This window comes from Lissotriton vulgaris, chromosome 12 (assembly GCF_964263255.1).
Source record: "Lissotriton vulgaris chromosome 12, aLisVul1.2, whole genome shotgun sequence".
Lineage (NCBI taxonomy): Eukaryota > Metazoa > Chordata > Amphibia > Caudata > Salamandridae > Lissotriton > Lissotriton vulgaris.
The window spans coordinates 552,968,396-552,984,252 of record NC_141700.1 but is presented as its reverse complement, the minus strand read 5'-3'; the positions used below and the strand labels follow the sequence as shown (position 1 = coordinate 552,984,252).

Sequence of the window (15,857 nt, the reverse complement as noted above, 5' to 3'; positions counted from 1 at the left end):
TGGACTTGATGGATTTGATGCGGGTGTGTCGTGAGAGAGCGGGTCTGAGCCGGCTGGAACCCCAGGTGGGGGGCCGGGGTGGTGTGGAGCCGGCGGATGGTGAGTCGGAGGAAGAGGGAGAGATTCGGGAGGATGGGGGGGCTGGTAACGTTGTTGGAAGTGTATTTCAGGTGCCAGCAAGGCAGGAAGCACCCAGAGTGACGACCCCCTCGGCTCAACTGGTTAGGCGGCGGGATCCAGCAAGGACGCCGACCTTGACGCCAGGTAAGACAGGTGACGGCGCGGGGAGCGCTAAGAGGCGTTGTGTGCAGGTGTCAGTGGGGTCGGGGGGTGATGGGGAGGATGGGTGGCGGCTGGTGCGGTGACGGTATGTACAGGACGCGGGAGTCGGTATGGACGGCGCGATGCCGGGCGGGGCTGCGCCGAGCGCGGGTGGCGGGGCCGAGGCGGCGGGTGACAAGGCGTCGGGCGGAAAGGAGGCGGCGGGAGGCAGTAAGGAGAGTTGTGTGATTCCGGTGCGGAAGCTGCCGTACATGGGGTTGACCATGCCGCTAGGGGCCCACCTTTCCGTGGCGACGAAGGAAAAGATTTGGAAGGGGGAATACATAGATATTTTGAAGCTGCTCCACAGGGAATTGACATCAAAAGAGGGGTCGAAGGAGGAGGAGCAGGAGTTGGCTAGGCGCCCTAAGGTCCCCCTGACGCTGGACAATTGGTCAGCAGCGTTCCTCATTTACGCGAGCGTGTATTGCGAGAAATTCCCAGACAGGTGTGTCGCGCTGTTTAAATACATGGACGTGGTGCGGAGGGCGCAGGTGACTTACGGCGGGTACGCCTGGTCGCACTACGATGAGGAGTTTCGGGCGCGCATGGCGGGGGACCCGGAGGCGCAGTGGGGGGAGCTAGATTCGGATTTATACCAGCAGACGATGGGAGGGGCCAAGTTTGGCCGCACCATTTACACGGCCAGCGGTTTGCCGCTGGCGTCTCCCCCCTTTGCCGCGCGCCCCACCCGTGGGGGGGTGGGACAGGGAGCCTCTGGCAGCCAGGCCGCAGTCAGGGCCTGCTGGGATTTTAACAGGGGAGTCTGCGGGCGGGCGGCATGCCGTTTCCGGCACGAGTGCTCTTCATGCGGACGGAACCATCCGGCGCTGCGGTGCTGGGGGCCCGGGGGCCCACCAGGGCAGCTGCCCGCGCAGGGAGGTGGACTTGCCAGAGGGGGACCGGGCGGGGGGAGGGGAGGAGGTAGAGGGGGGGGAGCCGGAGCTCTGGGAAAGGGCTCGTACGCCGGTTAGGATCGAGCGGATGGAGCCCTGGTTGGCGGCGTATCCGCGGGCGGAGGATGCTGCAGTGCTGTGCCGGGGTTTCCGGGAGGGTTTTCGGCTGGGGTACGAAGGCCCTCGGATTGCTCGCTGGGCGGACAATCTGAAATCGGTGAACGCGCACAAGGGCATGGTGAGAGAGAAACTGTTCAAGGAGGTCCGGGAGGGGCGGATGGCGGGCCCCTTCACGGCGCCGCCGCTGCCTGGCTTGATCATTTCCCCCATCGGGGTGGTGCCTAAGAAGGAGGAAGGGCAGTTCCGACTGATACAGCACTTGTCCTGGCCGGGGGGAGTCGGTCAATGCGTACATTTCGGCGGAGTTGGCGTCTGTGACTTACTCGTCGGTGGACGTGGCGCGACGTCTGGTTGCGGCGGCGGGACGGGGCACGCTGTTGGCGAAATGCGACATCAAGTCGGCCTTCCGACTCCTTCCGGTGCACCCGGCGGATTACCAGTTGCTGGGGATCCAGTTTCAAGGTCTCATCTTTGTGGATAAGGCGCTGCCGATCGGGTGTTCCATTTCATGCGCACTGTTTGAGCGGTTCAGCTCATTCATTCAGTGGGTTTTTTCCAGGCACACAGGCTCGGAGTCAGTGACGCACTATCTGGATGATTTCTTCCTGGTGGGGCGGCCCGGTGCGGCGGACTGTTAGCGGCTGCTGGATGGTTTGGCCGGGTTGATGGGGGAATTTGGGGTTCCCTGGGCGCCAGAGAAGACGTGCGGTCCCAGTACGGTGTTGTCCTTTCTCGGTATCGAGCTCGACTCGGTCACCATGGAAGCACGCCTGCCGGAAGACAAAAGGGTGGCAATGTTGGCTTTGGTGGATGGCATGTTGGCAAAGAGGAAGGTGACGGTGCGGGACGTGCAGGTGTTGTTGGGACATTTGAATTTTGCGTGCCGTGTGGTGCGGGCGGGCCGAACGTTTTGCCGGCGTCTGGGCTTGGCGTTGTCGGGTTTGCCGTTGCCACATCACCATGTGCGCCTCTCGGCGGGGATGAAGGAGGACCTGCGCATGTGGCGGGCGTTCTTGGAGCGTTTCAATGGTGTGCCGATGGCGCCGGCGGAGGACTGGGAGTGGGATGTCACCATGTACTCGGATGCGGCGGGCGGCGGAGGTTTCGGGCTGTACTGGGAGGGAAAATGGTGTGCGGAGCAGTGGCCTGACCATTGGCAGGCGGGCGGGAGGAGCATTGCGTTCCTGGAGTTGTTCCCTTTGGTGGTGGCGGTCACGGTGTGGGCAGGGGCGTTGGCGCACAAGAGGGTGCTTTTTCGAGTGGACAACATGGCCGTCGTGCAGGTAGTGAACAGGCAGTTGGCTCGGGATCCGCAGGTGCTGAAATTGATGCGGGTGTTTGTCTTGCGTTGCTTGGAGAATGACATACTGTTTCAGGCGCGCCACGTTCCCGGAGTGGACAATGACATTGCTGATGCCTTGTCTCGTTCACAGTGGGAGAGGTTCCATGGGCTAGCCACGGCGGCGGAGGAAGTCCGGACGCCGGTGCCGGAGGACCTGTGGTCGGTGGGCGAGGCCGGGTCGTTCAGTTGGTGAAGACGTCGGTGGCAGTGTCTACGTGGAAGGCGTATGAGCTAGCATGGGAGGAATTCCTGCAGTCAGGTGCAGTGCGGAGCGGGGACAGGTGGCAGCGCGAGGAACAGGTGGTAAGATTCATGCTGGCGCTCATGGATAGGGGCTTGTTGCGGGTGTCGATTGCGGGCAAGATGTCGGCGGTGGCGTTCATGGGGAAGATGTGGTGGGGTTACCCTCCGTCTGCAGGGGAGCTGGGAACCAGGCTGCTGGAGGGGTGGGCGAGGGAAAGGGGGGCGAAGGTGCGGCTGCGCCGTCCCATCACGGTGGACTTGTTGGCAGGAGTGATTGGCGCGCTCCCAGAGGTGTGCAGGGATGTAGGCGAGACGGTGCGTTTCTCTACCTTGATGTCATGGCTTTTCTTTGGGGCGTTTCGAGTGTCGGAGTTGCTGGGCGCGAAGGGGAGGCGGGGGGTGTTGTGGGGGGACGTGGAGGTTTGGGCCCAGGAGGTGGCGGTGTGTTTGAGACGCTCGAAGACGGACCAGCGGAGGTTGGTACTTGGGTGGTGCTGGGGCCGGGCGACAGGGAGGGGGTGTGCCCGGCGGTGTGGGGCAGGAGGTTGATGGCGGAAGGTGGCGAGAAGGAGGGGGAGGTTTTTGGGCGGGGTGGGGGGGGGCGGAGTGACGGCGTCGCAAGCGTTGTGGGTTCTGCGGCGTGCCCTGCAGTTCATGGGGGAGGATCCCCTGGCGTTCGGGACGCATTCTTTTCGGATCGGGCGGCGACGGAGGCGGCACGGAGGGGTTGGGGTAAGTAAGAGATACAGAGGCTGGGTCGGTGGAAGTCGGACTGTTACAGGACGTATGTGCGGTTGAGGGAGGCGGATGGTTCGTTGTCGCAGTGATTCCCGATTTTCATGTATGTGTCTTGGCAGGTGCTGTGGCGGGGCCGGAAGTGGCTGTCCTGAATTTGTATATTGTGGGACATTCGTTCGTCAAGAGGGCAGAGCAAGCGGAGTGGGACAGGCATCAGGCGCTCAATTTGGGATTGGATGCGGGGTTGTACAGATGTCATTGGAGGGGGAAAGGGGGTAGGCGTTGGCATGAGTTATTGCCGTTGTTGAACACACTGGTGAGAGGGGGGGGTGTGCCCGGATGTGGTGGTGATTCACCTGGGCGAGAACGATTTGGTGCAGTGCAAGGGGTTGGCGCTACTCAAACAAATGAAGCGGGACCTGAGGGAAATCAAGAGGCAATGGGCGGGCTGCCATGTCATATGGTCTGAGTTTATTCCCAGGCGGGTGTGGAGGGGAGCTGAGCGCCCAGGGGCCATAGATAGGGCACTTAGGAAGATCAACCGCGAGATGCGTGAATTCTGTGCCAGGGAGGGGGTGGGGAGGATGGAGCACCCGGAGTTGCGCTATGGTGCGAACTATTTTTTCTGGGAGGATGGGGTTCACCTGTCCAGGTATGGCATGGAGCTGTATGTAGTGCAGCTGAAGGAGGCTTTAGATGGGGCCCTGGGGGTGGTCAGGTATCCCAGGAGGCAGAAGTCCTAGGGGGGGGTCGAACGTCGTAAACGACTTTCGAGTGGCGCTGTCCTAAGGTGATAGGGTGGTGTTGCTGGAGGCCTGGGACTGTATGGGAGCGGGGGTGGGGTCATGGAGGTCATTAGGGGCATTTAGTAGAGGGGCAGGTTGATGAGCGGATGTTGTTGTATTACTGTTGCAATGTTCGGGTTTACATTTAGGGGTGGGGGTGGGGGGCTGTCAGGCAGTTTGTTATTTAGTGAGCAGTAGTTTTGTTCGGCACAGGCCAAGGGGGATATGTTATATGTGCACCTGATTCCAATAAAGCGGCCTTTATCACACACTTCTGGTTGTCAGTGTCTCTGCATACCCCCCCCCCCCCCCCCCCCCACCTACTGGTGTGCCCCAATGGGGGTTGGGGGGGGGGCCGACCAACGGGAGGCTCGCCCCCCCGGGGATGTTTGGGGCACCGGGGGAGGGGGGGGGGAGGAAGCTTGACACAAGGGGCTCGCCGTAGCGGCGCTCTTTGGGCTGGTTGGGCGGTTTTTGGGCTTCTTTTGGGCTGGGGTGGTACAAAACCGGCCATTTTGTGTCACCGCACACTGTTTGTGGTGCGGTGACACAGCAGCCAGGTCCTAGGCATTTTTGTGGCCCTCCCTCCCTCCCTTTAGACGGGTTTATGGCTGGTCCCGGGGGGTTTTTTCCTTGTCTGGGGGGGGGGGTGTCTGGGACATGGTTTCGGGGGGTTTTGTTGGTTGATAGTGCACTGGTTAGGGTTGCAGTTGTGTTTTTTGTCGCTGGAACAGGTGCGTTGTTGGGGCGCTGTCCTAAGGTGATAGGGTGGTGTTGCTGGAGGCCTGGGACTGTATGGGAGCGGGGTGGGGTCATGGAGGTCATTAGGGGCATTTAGTAGAGGGGCAGGTTGATGAGCGGATGTTGTTGTATTACTGTTGCAATGTTCGGGTTTACATTTAGGGGTGGGGGTGGGGGGCTGTCAGGCAGTTTGTTATTTAGTGAGCAGTAGTTTTGTTCGGCACAGGCCAAGGGGGATATGTTATATGTGCACCTGATTCCAATAAAGCGGCCTTTATCACACACTTCTGGTTGTCAGTGTCTCTGCTTCCCCCCCCTCCCTCACCTACTGGTGTGCCCCAATACTGACGGCCGCGTCACACACTGCACGGGGCCAGGGTGCAGTCGCATGTGCAGAAACTGCCCGTACAGCGCCCGCTATTGACGGAGACGGAAACGAAAACACGGCGTTGATTTCAATGAATGAGTGAATCCCACCACGGGGCTCCTCGTTAACAAGTGTTAGACAGACAGGCGGCCTCGGAGCTGCCAAGCGCTCCCCTGCCAGGGGCCACTCATTCACCCACCGCAGACCGCCCCCTGGGGCTCCTAGGCCCGTACGCACCCCGGTGAATCCCAGAATGCACTGCTGCTGGCCCCAGAGATCTGACGAACATCACAACTATTAACTGACCCGGAGCAGGAGTTTGAATCCCCTGCAAAATCAACTAGCATTTAATGTGTCTGAGGCCCATTTGAGCAATATTAAACGGTGCAATGACAACAGCTATTGCTTACAGCACTTTGAAACAGAAGTGAGGCACTTGTTGAAGAGGTGTGGCGCGGTGGCCAGTGTGCCTGACCACAGGGTTCACGGTTCGATCCCCGCCTCTGGCGGCAGGTTAGCCCAGCACTGTGAGACTCTGGGCAATAGCTTTCTTAATCTTCCCGAGGGTCCCCAGCGCTGCTGGGACACCTCCGTCGGAGGCAGCTGTGCGCTTTACAAATGCTGGCATATATATATAACAAGGCGACGCTGAGTCGCCAGTACAAAATCAGCATTGCACTGACTTGCCTTTGGAAAAAACGTATTTTGCATTAACTAACCAATTACAAAACAGGGCCGATTGGACATCGCTCGAGGCAAATGCCGGCTGTGTACTAATTAATGTTTGATCCGTATTTTAAATTACATTTAGTGCACACTGCTCCGCGCGTGCTGCTGTCAGGGCAAATCTGCAGTGCTCCTATGCAAGGGGTATGTATGGACCATGGCCCAGTCACTCTTTCACTGTATAGCGACGACGCTTGCGGCACTGGTTGAGAGTAGCAATACATACGGAGCTGCGCTATATGTGCATGTGAGAGGATTTTTCCATTCCGGCACTATGCAAAATGGCGCACGAGACAGAGAGTATATGTGACAGGAAGGCGGGCGGCCATGCGTTACTGCTCCCCTGTGGGATCCGTCTCACAGAAGCTCGGCGGCATAGCTGAGTAAAACCACATCCGAGAGGTCCTGAGTAGGTCTCCCACGCTGGGCATTGCATCATAAAAGAAAATACACGTATTTCCTAGGTCATATTTACAGTTTTTTACACTTTGAAGCAACTTCAGTGCGCCCGCATGCGAGAACACATGAAAAAACACATTTAAGATAGACACGGGACTATAAAAGAATGGACATAGGGAACATGTTTAGGAGTGGGGTGGGGTCTAGTTTATAGGCAGCGCCACTGGAATTAAGCAGCAGGAGATGACCAAATTAAGCGGCCGTGCTGACTAAATTATTCGGCAAAAAGAGGCAAATTAGGTGGCATTATCCAGCACATTTTGTGATAGAATGACTTCAAAATGTGGTAATTTTCACCAATTTTAACACTGTTTTAGCAAAGATGTCATCTCAGTACCAATAAACTTCTGAAAGATGACCAGTCAACTTTTGTGAAGGGCTTTCCACTGCATGCCACATGGGTTGCTGTTTTTAAAAAATGTAAGTAACTTGTTTAAGCTAAAAACATTTTTTCCCCAAAATCTGTAAATTATGCAGCAGATTATGGACTGTACAGCCCATGCGGCAAATTCTTAATTATGTGGAAAACGCTGGGGAAAAAAATCACATAATTACAGTGGCCCTTATTGGAAGGTTTTCTGATCCTGGTTAGTTTGATGGGCGGTAGAGCTGGGATTTTTCATGGAAAATTCAACCTAACAGCACAGGACCCCCAGTGGGTCCAGACACTAGCCTGTCGGGTGTGCCCTCCTGTGGCACTAAGGCGGTGGCAGTTCTACTATGGGGGCTCCCTGCGGGGGCCGCAGGCAGCCTCACTCAGGGGCTAAAGACGCGTTAGCACCTGCGCACTTAGAAAGACTTAGATTGTGTGTTAATGATGGACAGCCCTACAACTTTGTTTATTCCTATTTCTTTGTATTCCACCTGGCTGGGGACCTCGTGATTTGTGTGTTTCCGATACCAGGAGGTGTTCTGGTGTCAGATCTGGTGAGAGTTTGGCTGCAGACTCTCTGGTCCCTCGGACGCACAGAGTGCAGCGTTGTGGAAACGGGCCACTTCCACGGAGAAAGGGATGCGCTGTGCGTCGAAGGCCACGTGCTTCCTGCAGGAAGATTCACCTCAGAGTCTTTGATCGCATCCATCCATGTCAGGGGTCGAGGAGCCCCTCACAGGCTCTGAAGGGCCAGGCGTGCCCCGGAAAGGCGCACACACAGCACGTGCAGTGACCTACACACGGGATGGCAAAGCTGCACTGCTCAGGGCGCGGACTACTTAGACAGCCAGGGTTGATGCTGTCTGGGACGCAAGGCGCGTTGACTCGACGTCACAGTGCGGTGCTCTGAATCACAATAACGTCATAATCCGGGGGGCTCAGCAGGGCTATGTAAGGCCGCGCAGGACCCATAAGTCTGTCAGTCGGACATTGCGGTCAAGATGATCACGGGAGTCCGAGGGCCCGGACCTCCTGACGAGGAACCAAGCTCTCCGGCCATGATGGGACTCTGCGCCTGCGGGTTTCGCAGGCAGACGAGGATTCTGCAGGTAGTCTTCTGCCTGCTGGCCTTCGTGACGTGCCTGGGGTCCGTGATCTACCTGTACAGGCACTCACAGCTCCAGTTTCAGCAGCAGCAGGAGACGCTCTCCGGCCTGGTGGAAGTGATGTATGAGCAGCGGTCCAGTCTGGAGCAGTCCCTTGAGAAGGAGCGCGCGGAGCACAAGACCCAGGAAGATTTTGGGGTACATAAATTAAAAGCTCAAGAAGCCCTGAGCAAGGAGAAGGAAGGCGCCATGAACCCCGACGTCACCCTCCCCTCTCGGCACATGACCCTGAAGAACCAGCATGAAGGAGCCAAGAAGCAGCTCCTGGACTTACAGGCGCAGTATAACGCCCTAAAGCTGGAAAACCGGCGCGCGTTGGAGAGCCACAACCAGAAATACGCCCAGCTCCAGCGGGAGAAGGAGAACCACGTGGAGATGCTGATGGATACAATATCGAAACTATTGGAAGACAGTACAGTTCTTCGCAATGCATTTGAAGAGGTCCGCGCTAAGCTGCGTAGTGCGCAGGAGCAGCTGAATAAGATGCAGCAGCTGAATGAAGCTCTTCGGAGGATTCCAAGCTACAAGCTGGTCCCAGCCCTGAGGCACCACCCATTGCAATTACAGGCCCCAGATGAGAAGCCTTCCAGAGCCTTAGATGCTGAATTGCAGCGCATTCGCGAACAGACTCGCCTACAAGCGAATACTGCGGCGACACCGCCAGACTCTGGGAAGAAAACCCCAGAAAGTGCTGCCCAGGCTGCAGAATCTATCGGAAAATTGTTGGTACCCCGGACGAGGTCTCTTGAAGTTCTGACTGGACTCCAAGCGAACAATCTGGAGACGCCAACAGACTCTGGGAAGAAAACCCCAGAACGTGCTGCCCAGACTGCAGGATCTATCGGAAAATTGTTGGCACCCCCGACGGGGTCTCTTGAAGTTCTGACTGGACTCCAAGCGAACAATCTGGAGACGCCAACAGACTCTGGGAAGAAAACCCCAGAAAGTGATGCAGAGGCTATGGAATCTATCAGACAATTGTTGGTAGTCTTCAGGGCCTCTTGAAGTTCTGCCACAGCCAGCCTTGCCTCTGTGGCTATCGAATGATAGAGATAGCCGTGCGGTGCGTTTCTAGAGGACGGTGAATAGCAACCAGGCTGGAGAGGAGCTGTTGAAAGACTTAAAGACGATAAACTTCACCATCAGAAACAGCACCATCTACTATGATAAATTTAGGAACATGAATATTGGCTAAGACATTGTGACCTGGACGGTGGACAAGAATGGGATGCCTTTTACGCCCTGTTGGCGAGTACACAGGAAATCTGACCCTTGATGCTGATCAGATTCAGTGCCATACGGAGAGACGGCTAACAACCTTTGATAGCTCTATACTCCAGTGTGTGTGAAAGAGAAAGGGAACTGTGCAAGCTCTCCATCCAAGGGGCCAAATTAGGAATTTAAGAAAAATTGGATTCCACTCCATTCTTGCAAGCCAGGTACTGGAAGCAATATTACTCTCTCCTTTGCTGAAGACAGTAGTGGAACATCTTATTCCCGGCCAACCAGGAGAGACTAATGGAGCCAGGCTACTCTTCATTCAAAGAGAATCCACTGACTCTCAGCCAGCAGAGATTAGTGGAAACCACTCTCCCTCCCAGCGGAGCATATTGGAAGCAATGCCATCCACTTCCACCCGAGAGAGTATTGGGTGCTCTTTTATTCTCCCCTTCCCGGCAGAGAGTAATGGAAGTCATAGCTCTTTTTTCCACCCAGAAGAGAGCCGTGGAAGTCACCCTACTCTTCCTGCTCAGAAGAGAGAAGTAGAATCTTCCTACTCACTCCAGCCAAGACAGAGTAATGAACGCCAACCACCTCTCCACCCAGAAGAGAACAGCAGCAGCCAATGTTACCTTCTCCACCCAGCCATTATACACTCCCCCTTTCTCACCATGGCAGTGCCAAGGGGCTTCAAATATCCTTTGCAGAATTTTTGCCCACTAGTTTTTTAAAATGAGTTTAGCACTTTTTTGAGAGGTCTGTCTGCTGCCCTTTGTTTTACTTTTTTTGACATGATGTCTCTCAGCACAGTGGAACCCTACACCTCCGCTATACTTTTTAAATACTAATTCTTTGTAACTTATCTACATGATGGCTATTCCTTTCACCGTTCAAAGATGGCCGCTGGACTAATGATCATCTCTAAAACTGAGGTACGTGGTCCATCAGCATGATGGAGGTAATGCTCTCCGCCACTCTGTCAAATAGAGCACCAGCTTTCAAATGCTGAATCCCTCAGTAAAGAATGATTATATCTGAACTCAGTTTGTGGAATCTCACACATCCAGTGATCCTTATACTCTTTAATAAAGCATCAGAAATATTAAAAAAATAAAAGAAAAATGACCAGACCTTTACTTGTATCTTGCTTATTCTTTACAAACCGTAGTGTTTTTCGTTTGAGACCACAGCAAGGAAACCATGTTTTTTCCTTTCTGTGTGCTGGACCAGGTACTCTGGTTTCAGAGCTGCAGATTTATGGTACACTAGTGCGCTCTAATCATTACCAGCGCAATCACCAGAGTGCACTCCACTCCGCTAGATGTAGCCTGCTAATGGTTGATAACCAGAGATGTGGGATGTTAGCATAACACTGTCTAAAATGTAATAATATTTACAGCAGGCTTTTACATTTTGATTAATAATGCCTCAAAGTCAATCGCCGTGACATCCTTGTCATCACATACTTCAGCACAAAACAGGGCTGGGGGTAACATTGTGTTGAAATAGCTTAGAAGCCTTCTTTGGGCACTAGCCTGCAAACACCTGAACCTCTATGGTTAATTGCCCATGAAAGTCCTGAGCCACGTGATGACTTTACAGTCTTCAGGTCAGAAACAATTACTTTGAAATGCGTTTTTCATCATTGAAATGCTGTTTGTATTCCACAAGCAGCAAAAGTATTTATGGGTGAGACATCCTACTTCGAGCTAGTCTAGTAAAAGCAAGTGCTGTGAATGCAGTGTATTTTCACTAGATCCTTATTATTTAATCTTAATATATTTTAGCCACAAAGTGTTTCTCTTGCATTTTTGCTTCTTGGTTAGTGCTGATTTAGCATGGTTAAATGCTCGGAGAGGGACAGATTTACTCATTTTTTTGTTGCCAAAAAGTGTTTAGTAGTGTTTACATTTACTTCCAGTGAATGCTTTGCTTGCAGGCTCACTTGCAACATGATAGACGTTAAAATAGATGCATATTCTTGTAATAGCCTCTGACTAAATGCAGTAAAATGGTGCATGGATCACCATTAACTTACTTGTGTCGTAGGAATCACTGTAGAAGGGCTTTGGGCATCAAGGTTTCTTTGGAGTCTGGGTATCGGGGTTGAGAGAAGGATTCATGGGAAGGTTTTCTATACAAAGGGTAAAGTCAAGCAATCCGTAATAAGGTATATGTTATGTAGATTTCCGGACCTGAGTCTCACAGTAGTAACAGTTTGGTTCCTGATTAATGCTGAAAGGTGAAACGAGAAAAGCGCCCAGAGTTAGAAAGGTTGCGATAGTCTAGCAACTGGTGGAAGTCTTTTTAAAAAAATAATAATTTGTAGGTGAAGTAGTAACATACACGTTTCAGGCGACAGACAAGTAGTATGGAAATTCCATCCTACTACATTGCATGTCGGTATTCATTCCTGACTCGAGGTTCTTTCTTACGACAAACCAATGGTAGGATAATGTGCTAGCAGTTAAGAATGTATTTATGAGAGTCCCAAACAACAACAAAGGAGACTTAACAGAGCACCAAAATATACTTTAACAAGCCTCACTTTTTCTTTTTTTAGATTTCTCCGCAATACCCCTTGTACGTACTACAGTGGGAAATAAATGTTTTAGTTTTAATAATGTGACCAAGATGAAAACTTTCTTGCAGGTGTTGCTCCGGGAAAATGGGCCAAACGGATTGATTGTTGGTGCTTCTCTGTCATGAACATCTGGTTTAGGTGGTTGTTTATGAATTGTTTGTTGATGCTATTTTTTAAGACCCTTTTGTCTTCACTTTATGAAAAACAATATTAGTTTTCACAGCCCCGGATTACTTTTTTCTATTGGTTTATAAACATTTTTGCTGGTTGGTATAGAGCATGGGTACTCACAAACTTTCTCTCGGGGGCCAAATTTACAGTGTGGTTTGTGTCCGAGGGCCGCACCGGTTGTGGTGGGGTCAGTGGGGGAGGGTGCGGGCTAGAGCAACAAAAAAAACTGACCATGAGGTTGATCACAGGTCCCTGCAGCTGATGCCTTCGTCCACTGAGCCACCAGACCCAGCATACACACATCTCTCTCCCTCCCTCACTCACTCACTCCTTCTCTCGCTCTCTCTCTCTCCCTATCTCGCTCCCTCTCACCCTCCCTCACTCCCTGTCTCGCTCCCTCTCTCGCTCCCTCTCTCTCTCACTCCCTCACTCACTCCCTTCCTCTCTCTCTTCTCACTCTCTTCCTCCCTCTCTCCCTCCCTCACTCCCTCTCTCACTCCCTCCCTCTCTCCCTCCCTCTCTCGCTCCCTGTTTCGCTCCCTCTTATTCCTGCTCTCTCTCCCTCCCTCGCTCCCTCTATCTCTCCCTCACTCCCACCCTCCCTCTCTCGCTCCCTCCCTCTGTCTGTCTCTCTCATTCCCACTCTCTCTCTCACTCCCTCTCTCTCACTCCATCTCTCTCACTCCCCTCTCCCTCCCTCACTCCCTCACTCCCTCTCTCTCCCTCACTCCCTCTCTCTCCCTCACTCCCTCTCTCTCACTGCCTCACTTGTTCCCTCTCTCCCCCTCTATCCCTCGCTCCCTCCCTCGCTCCTTCCCTCTCCCTCTCTCTCTCTGTCTGTCACTCACTCCCTCTCTCTCTCTCACTTCCTCCCCCTCTCTCTCTCACTCCCTCTTTCACTCCCTCTCTCTTTCTGTCTCACTCCTCTCCCTCTCTCCCTCCCTCCCTCGCTCGCTCCCTCGCTCCCACCCTCCCTCGCTCCCTCTCTTCCTCTATCTCTCCCTCGCTCCCTCCTTCTGTCTCTCATTCCCGCTCTCTCACTCCCTGTCTCCCACTCCCTCTCTCACTCCCCTCTCTCCCTCCCTCACTCCCTCTCTCTCCCTCACTCACTCGCTCTATCTCCCTCACTCCCTCTCTCTCACTCCCTCACTTGTTTCCTCTCTCCCTCCCTCGCTCCCTCCCTCTCTCGCTCCTTCCCTCTCCCTCCCTCTGTCTGTCTGTCTCTCACTCCCTCGCTCCTTCGCTCCCTCCCCCGCTTGCTTGCTCGCTCGCTCCCTCTGTTTCCCTCCCTCGCTCCCTCACTACCTCTGTCTAACTCCCTCACTCCATCACTCCCTCTGTCTCCCTCCCTCTGTCTGTCTCTCTCATTCCTGTTCTCTCACTCCCTGTCTCTCACTCCCTCTCTCACTCCCTGTCTCTCACTCCCTCTCTCACTCCCCTCTCCCTCCCACACTCCCTCTCTCTCCCTCACTCCCTCTCTCTCACTCCCTCCCTCTCTCCCTCCCTCACTCCTTCACTCCCTCTCCCTCCCTCACTCCCTCTCTCCCTCTCTCCCTCTCTCTCACTCCCTCACTTGTTCCCTCTCTCCCTCCCTCTCTTCCTCGCCCCCTCCCTCTCTCGCTCCTTCCCTCTCCCTCCCTCTGTCTGTCTGTCTCTCACTCCCTCTCTCTCTCACTCCCTCCCCCTCTCTCTCTCACTCCCTCTTTCACTCCCTCCCTGTCTCTGTCTCACTCCTCTCACTCCCTCTCTCCCTCGCTCTCCCCCTCCCTCGCTCTCCCCCTCCCTCGCTCTCCCCCTCCCTCGCTCCCTCTCCCCCTCCCTCCATCACTCCCTCTGTCTTCCTCCCTCTGTCTGTCTGTCTCTCTCTGTCTCCCTCCCCCTCACTTCCCCCTCCCCGTATCCCTCCCTCTCTCACTCTCCCTCTCACTTCCCCCTCCCCATCTCCCTCCCTCTCTCACTCTCCCCCTCACTTCTTCCTCCCCGTCTCCCTCCCTCTCTCACTCTCCCCCTTATTTTCCCCTCCCCGTCTCCCTCCCTCTCTCACTCTCCCCCTCACTTCCCCCTCCCCGTCTCCCTCCGTCTCTCACTCTCCCCCTAACTTCCCCCTCCCCGTCTCCCTCCCTCTCTCACTCTCCCCCTCGCTCTCCCCCTCCCTCGCTCCCTCGCTCCCTCGCTCCCTCTCCCCCTCCCTCGCTCCCTCTCCCCCTCCCTCCATCACTCCCTCTATCTCCATCCCTCTGTCTGTCTGTCTCTCTCTGTCTCCCTCCCCCTCACTTCCCCCTCCCCGTCTCCCTCCCTCTCTCACTCTCCCCCTCACTTCCCCCTCCCCGTCTCCCTCCCTCTCTCACTCTCCCCCTCACTTCCCCCTCCCGTCTCCCTCCCTCTCTCACTCTCCCCCTCACTTCCCCCTCCCTGTCTCCCTCCCTCTCTCACTCTCCCCCTCACTCTCACTCTCCCCCTCCCCGTCTTCCTCCCTCTCCATCTCACTCCCCGTCTCCCTCACTCCCTCTCTCCCTCGCTCTCTCTACCTCCCTGTCACCCTGTGTCATCTCACCCTGCATGTATGTCAGCCTGGGCTGAGAAAACTTCCAGGCGCACACACACACACAGCCACCCAAGCACTTCACAGGTCATTAAAGGCCATTTGCATGCTAATGAGGCGTTGTTGTATTTCACCTCATCTTAGGCCCCTGCAGCTCCACTCTGGCTATGCGAGAATCGCCCGGCCCCCACAGAGCAGCAGAGACTCTCAGAGTCGCGCTGCAGCAGACACTCTTTAAAAAAAAAATACATGGGTACGATGTTTGCAAGGTCCGCGGGCCGCCAAGGAAGGCTTGCCGGGCCGCCACCGGCCCGCGGGCAGTACTATGTGTACCCATGATTTAGAGAATGTTGATCCAAAAATTCCCCGTGCTATTTTAGTGTAACAGAAAACAAGTGTACTTGGTTTTCTGACTATTAAGCACCTGCATATTTATTATGCAATTGGCTGAGGGTTTCAATGCTAATGCATGACTTAAATATCAAAAAGTTGGTGTATTATAATCTTCTACTGCTGTCGTAGCACTACCTCTCAAATGAATTATACCATGTTTCAGAGATGTAAAATGCTATTTTTGTTTATTTTACCTGGCAGTACTTTTAGTCATGTACCTCAAATGAAAATGTTATTTTCCATGTCTCTTACTTGATTGGTTACTGTCTGTTTTTGCAGTGAATGAACACATTTTTCAGTGATTTTGCTTCCCCGTTTGCGGGGAGTGCCTATTTGTGCGACAGGACCTGCATAATCACATTTCGTTTTTTTCTTATCCCCAAATTTTTCTTTGTTTTTAGGTTGAACATACTAGACTGCACATGCACTGTCTTGCAAGGCATTTTGTGGCTACCAAAAACATGGAGGGACTAAGGGCCAGATGTAGGTAGGCATTTACCGGTCGGTAACGGCCGAATTCGGCCGTTACCGACCGGTAAATGCAATTTGAGATGTAGGGCCCTGTATTTTACAGAATCGGTAAATTTACCGATCGGTAAATTTACCGATTCTGTAAAATACCGAATCGGTATTTTTTCCGATTCTGTAAAATTGATATGTAGGTGGGAC

The 15,857-nt window shown here is 54.1% G+C and overlaps 1 pseudogene; it reads left to right on the top strand.

The window, feature by feature from the left end:
- Positions 1–8,172: 8,172 nt before the first annotated feature.
- Positions 8,173–9,472, top strand: LOC147677719 (Golgi integral membrane protein 4-like; annotated as a pseudogene).
- Positions 9,473–15,857: the final 6,385 nt, after the last annotated feature.